Source organism: Liolophura sinensis, chromosome 4 (assembly GCF_032854445.1).
Source record: "Liolophura sinensis isolate JHLJ2023 chromosome 4, CUHK_Ljap_v2, whole genome shotgun sequence".
NCBI classification, from domain to species: Eukaryota; Metazoa; Mollusca; class Polyplacophora; order Chitonida; family Chitonidae; genus Liolophura; species Liolophura sinensis.
In genome coordinates, this window is record NC_088298.1 from 22,298,098 (window position 1) to 22,304,361 (window position 6,264).

Sequence of the window (6,264 nt, forward strand, 5' to 3'; positions counted from 1 at the left end):
GGCATCATTTTTATGTTTTGTTCTTTAAAGATCATGAAATTTCTGTTTGTTAATTTTATGCTTACATTAATCCATGAAGATTGTATAAAGGTGAACAGTCCGATTTACAGAACTCTGTTTTCACCAAAGACTATGTTTACGCATGATGAAAATTATATGTGTGCATAGTAAAGCTTACTTAACGTATGTACACAAAGTGTCTGAAGTTTTTCAAATGTGCATGATAACAAAGTGTTCGTCTTAAATAAATTGTGAAGCTTACACGCATATTTTTTATCTAACATCTTCAGTCCTGTCTGGAGGCCAGGTTGGTTAGAGCACTAGCGCAGCGTAATGATCCAGGAGCCTCTCACTAATGCGTTTGCTGTGAGTTAAAGTCCAACTCATGCTAGCGTCCTCTCTGGCCGTAGGTGGGAAGGTTTTCCAGCAACCTGCAGGTAGTTGTGGGTTTTCCCTGGGCTCTGCCCGGTTTTCTCCCACCATAATGCTGGCCTCCGTCGTAGAAGTGAAATATTCTTGAGTACGGCATAACACACCAATCAAATAAATAAATCGATCAATCCTGACCCACAACCACTTTTCCCAGGTCACTTCATTAATCCAGGAAAGTTTCTCTTAATTACAAAGTGGCGTTTATAAGTTCATGGATACAATGACAACGGCACACTAATCAGACCGTGACCATACCAGTCAAGCCATCCTCCTACCAAATCCTGCTAACAATCCATCGAGTTGCTCTCTGTACATTTACATGGACCAGCCCACAATACCTAGGCCAAGCCAATACCTAATTTCAAGATTTTTCCAGATGGGACTACGAAAACAGCAAATTTTCAAGGCCTTTTACGGCCTATATATTGAAAAGTAAACTGCAATTTCAAGGGTTTTTATGGCCTCATATGAACTTTAGGAGAGTTTCGAGTTCAAACTCTCTACTTGTTAAAGATAAAAACAGTCCTACTGTATCAAGTGAGTGGCGAATAATGTTACGCAATGTTTCTTGACGTTAATGATTGTGTGTCTGATCATCTTCCTGAGGCCCAAATGACAACATCTGAAATTCACTAACATTTAGCTTGTCAAGTTTCTCCATTCGTCTACGCTAATTACTTTTTTGAAACTTCCGACAAACATGTTATATTGTAAATGTAATCAACAACAGTTGCTTAACGTTGTTGACAGGTCACATAGCAGAGTAGGGCTGTTTCACCTGAAAAGAAAAGTTCAAACTCGAAACTCCAACATGTTCATTATCACAGGTTGACTGAAGTACGTACAAATATGTGGAACTTCAAGTTGTACTTACCAATGTTTCAGTCGTATGACAAGGAGTTATCATTAGATATGTGTACATATCATGTATTGTATCTCCTTGTGGCAGGGTGAGTCAATGCCACCACTAAAGTATCGGGTCAAAGACACCAGACATGACACCTCACCCAGTCACATTATACTGACACCGGATCAACCCTGCTCTTGCATGTACCTCTCAGTGCTGAGAGGCAGCAACATGTAGCATTTTTAAAGTCTTGGACCCGGACCCGGGACTCCTGGTTTTAAGGCGGACACTCTAACCATTAGGCAGCCGCAGTGAAGTGAAATAGATTTGACTAGGATCGAACACCGATCAGATAATAAAATACCCAGTCGACTTTCCTACTCCAGTCTACGGACTCAGAACAATTTCACTTACGCGACAGAGAACAGCATTATGATAGGGGGAAATTTACTGGGCACAGCACGGGGAAAACCCACAACCATCCGCAGGTCGCTGGAAGACCTGCATGAGCTTGATTTGAACTCACAGCAACTGCATGGGTGAAAAAAAAAAAAAAAAAAAAAAGAGGTCTCTGTTTCATTGTGCTACGCTAGCATGCCTACCACAGGAAGTTTTTTCAACTCTAATCACAACACTTAATGTTGGAATAACTCTTTCTTCACATGAGTAAAAGATTACTGAAATAATGTTCCCAAACTTCCTTCCTTCTGGTGAACATGAGGAAAAAAACAAAGGTGACGTGACGTCAAGAGTTCCTAGATACCGTCAGTATGGTTCATTAAGCCCACCATAGTACTCAAATATTTGAATGCCTTTCAACACTCCTAAAAAAAATCTGGAAAATACATTGAAGTATTTGTACACATAGTTTTGATAAACCTTGACCACATTTTGGTATTTATAGTCTTTGTGTAATAATGTTTTTTTTTATAAATGAGGATGTAACATTTGTTTAATAAATATATTTGCACTAGAATTTAGTAATTTTGGCTAACAAATGTGTTCAATCTGAATTTTGATCATATTTATGTTTTTAATATATTCAAAAATCTTGTCATAATTCAGATTAAATACATATGTTTGGACATGAACAACAATTAAATTTACATTCACATAAATTTATTAGACAAGCAACACATCCTTATTTAGGAAATTTTTGTGCAACGGTAACTACCAAGAAGTGGTCCCAAATACCCACCACACATAAATATTTTCAAATTGCTTTTTCTAATGAAAGAAATATCGGAGTGACATGGTTGCCCAAAATCTGGATTTTAAAAAAAAATTTGAGTTCGACGTCTTAACGAAGTTTTAAAGTTCGTTCATAAATAATTAGTATTCACCGAGCTTGTTTGTACGAGCCGGGGAAGTTGTGTCGTTGTTCGAATTCAACACGAAGAGGGCGGGATATTTTGCCTCATTAATATTCAACCCGAAGCACATGCGCAGCCTTCGGAAAGTTCTCGACACCAACTTTTGATCAGTCAACGAAGTTGGAAAGTTTGAAATATTGATACACACAGACATATGCAGAGTACAGCAGCTTTAACAGCTTTGAGGAAAGGTTACGAATAATCTTCTCATCAAATTAATAGTCAGGCACATGTGTCTGTTTTTTAACATCCCTTGCCCACAACAACAACAACATTTGCACCCACAGTTTTGCAACATCTTCGTGCTTTGTGAGACCCTTTTCTTTACTCAGTGTACTCCACCGTTTAAACTGACCACCAATTACAACTCTAGATTTCCTCGTCAGCATGTCAAGGTCTTTTTTACGAATCTATTTGGCCGATCATGTCACGAGCCTTAAGTCGTTTAATAGGCTATGTTCGTTTACATATGAAGTTTACCGAGCACTGTGCGCATGCTCCATTACCACGGAATGAGGAGTCTCGTGGACATGCTACACTGACGGTCCAAATGACAGTAGAATGCATAGCTTTCTTCAGTGACGTTCCAGTGGGTGTGTACTTCATAAATGTTTAAAGAGCACACATACATGTACATCGATAATTGTCACATAATAAAGGGAAGAACAAATGAGTTCGCAGTTTTGGACTGTCTTGATGCAGGTGCGAAGAAGTCATAAGAGTTTCCCATGACAGCACCTCATTTAAATATTCTGGCATAATTTTCAGTTTTCAGTTAACGCACAATTCTGGGGGTGGGATTAACGAAAACCTTGTGACGTTTACTTGTTGAGAAAAATACCCAGTACTAAGGACATTCTGTGATACCTCCAAAATACCTAATATCTGGGCTTTTAAGTTTTGACGCTCTTTCATCTGACTTTGGCATCATTTTTATGTTCTTTCCTCCTTTAACAAATCACTGGTGAACTCTCCGATGGGCGACATGCATGTACCTGATGTACATTATCTTGATGGATGAATGAATAAATACATGATTATTGCACAACACTGGCAATATTTCAGCCATTTTGTGTCCAGAACATATTTAAAACATGAGGCAGTGAATGGTTTTCAATGTGATAATGAAGACTTCTAAAACAGTGCACAAAAGACGAGATCACCAAATAAACCCACCAAGCAGCAACTAACTACATGTAATTGTGTATTTCGGCTGATCTATGTAACGTACATACCGGTGGGTTAAAGCAGATAACCTTTAGCCATCTCGAAGACCGCTGCGGACACGCCTGACGTTACCATCAACAACTCATTGCCAACCAGGCTCCGCGAACAGTGGAAACAATGGAAACCCAAAAATTCATTGCCTGAGAATGTGACAGAACCCAGGCTACCATACTGACAAGTATAGTGCTGCCTCACTGAAATATCATGACAAAGAAGCTAAATTTGCCACCCACTCAGTCACAGTATATACAGGGCAGTGGAATGGAAAGCTAGTACTTTGCATATCATAGTATGCTGACTGGCAATCCATGGAAACATGACTACCTATTTTTTTTTTTTTTTTTTAGATATTTTGATACATGTACAGGTATGACCAGTAACGGACAAATTTCTTCAAAATATTGAAGACCAATGAATATATAACCTAAACCAAGGTTATTCTGCAGAGCTCACCAAAATGTCTTCTGTGAATAGGTGAAATAAGACAATAATTAAGAAATTTTATGTCCTTCCAGTATCTTGATCATTCATTTAGAATAACGCAAACAAAATGATGAGGGCAAACAAATCTAGTGTGGTTGGAAGACATGCGACTTTCATTAAACCTTGTTGTCTGTAAATTTGCCAAGTCTCTCTTCAATCTTCCCAAGAAGATGTTGTCAACAGAAAAAAAAATAAACAAAGAGTACATAGTTTTTAGAAAGAGACCTGAATTCCACAAGTTCAGTACATGTATCAAAACATCTTTTGAGTATTAAGATTGGGAAATTTTATTAACAAAAAATCATAAGCAGGAGCATAAAATCAATGAGTACAATATTTTTTTTATTTAAACCAGACTACAATATACAGGCTCCATTCATGACTAACTCTGACGCAATCTGATTGGTCAATCACACCACCGAGATAACTGAGAACATAGTTACTGCCCTTGTTTTTCCTGCCACTGTGCACCAAACGGCAAAATGGACTCTTGGCTTAGAATGAAGTGTACAACAGATGATCGAGAGGAGCATGCAGTCACAAATTAAAGCCACAAACATCGCATTCAGACTCCGTCTTTCACACAAAATATGAATTCTGTACAAAATCTGTCAGCTAATTAAACATGCTGCAACAATTGCAATTGTGTTCATCAATCATCTGAAATTATAGTACTTGAAAAAATCAGCACTGGTTTAGTGAAATGTCTCCAACAAGTGTGAACTGGAATTTGAACAAAAAGTGCGAACGTCCACTCAATAGCTATACAGATTACTTTGTTTTTGTTTTCTTTGCAAGTTCTGTTCATCCAGAAAAGAAAATATTAAAGCATTAATTCTGCAAGGTACAAAGTATATAAAGGCAAGTCTACATGAGTCTGGACATACATAGGTGAGTATACCATTTCAAAAGGATTGTATCAAACTAAAATGAATATAAACTGTCCACAATGTTGTACGAGATGATGCCCTCATTCTTTTCTTTCATGAGAATGACAAATGGCTGTTACGAAAAAAAAAAAAAAAAAAACAGAGAAACTTTCCTTTCTTCTTTCTTCGCATACGTTTGACTTCACTGTTTTACTACACTGTTCATGTTTCTACATGTAAAAGCAGCGACGTTACTCGAAGCAAAATGTACCTGAACTTTCATTGCGCTTTAACTCGGCGACGTCTCTGACCCAACAAAAAGGGATGTTGTATATCAGGCTAGTGTACAGTATGTGTGTACTTTTCTGGCTACCAGTATCATTATCCATCCCTAACACCTCTATCCTTGTGCGTTTCTCTTCTCAATGAACTGGTAAATACTGGATACACCGTTAAGCAAACTCACACTCATGAAGTACCATCTTGGATGTCAGACAGCAACAGTTAAGTGAACATGCAAAAGAGTTCTTAAAAATACAGAAGATATGTATGCAAAAGCTGTTTTCCTGTCTTTCTCATAGCCTTTTCATACATGCAAGTCAAAAAATAATTTAGAAGAAACTACAGTTATATTACTGCAAATGAACTTGAATATCAAACTTAGGTCTGGAAACATTAGTCCTAAGACTGTAGATCACAAATGTCCATAACTGCGCCCATGTACATCAAAGTAACACTTATGGAAGATCACTCCTTCTTAACACTGTGACTTGTAGATGTAACTTTTCCATTGTCATCTTAGCACAATGGGAGAACGAACTGACACTTTGTCTTTACAAGCATTTAGAAAAAAACACTAACATTAATCAGTAAATCACTAGCAATATTTTGTGATGTTAATTACCCATATGCCAAAGTCATTGACCGATACTGATAACTGCATTATTGCCATTGGTTAATCGTCTAACAGTATCACTTGTTTTCACATTAACAATAAATTCAAAGCAAGGATGTTTGTACGTGGTGAGAGTTT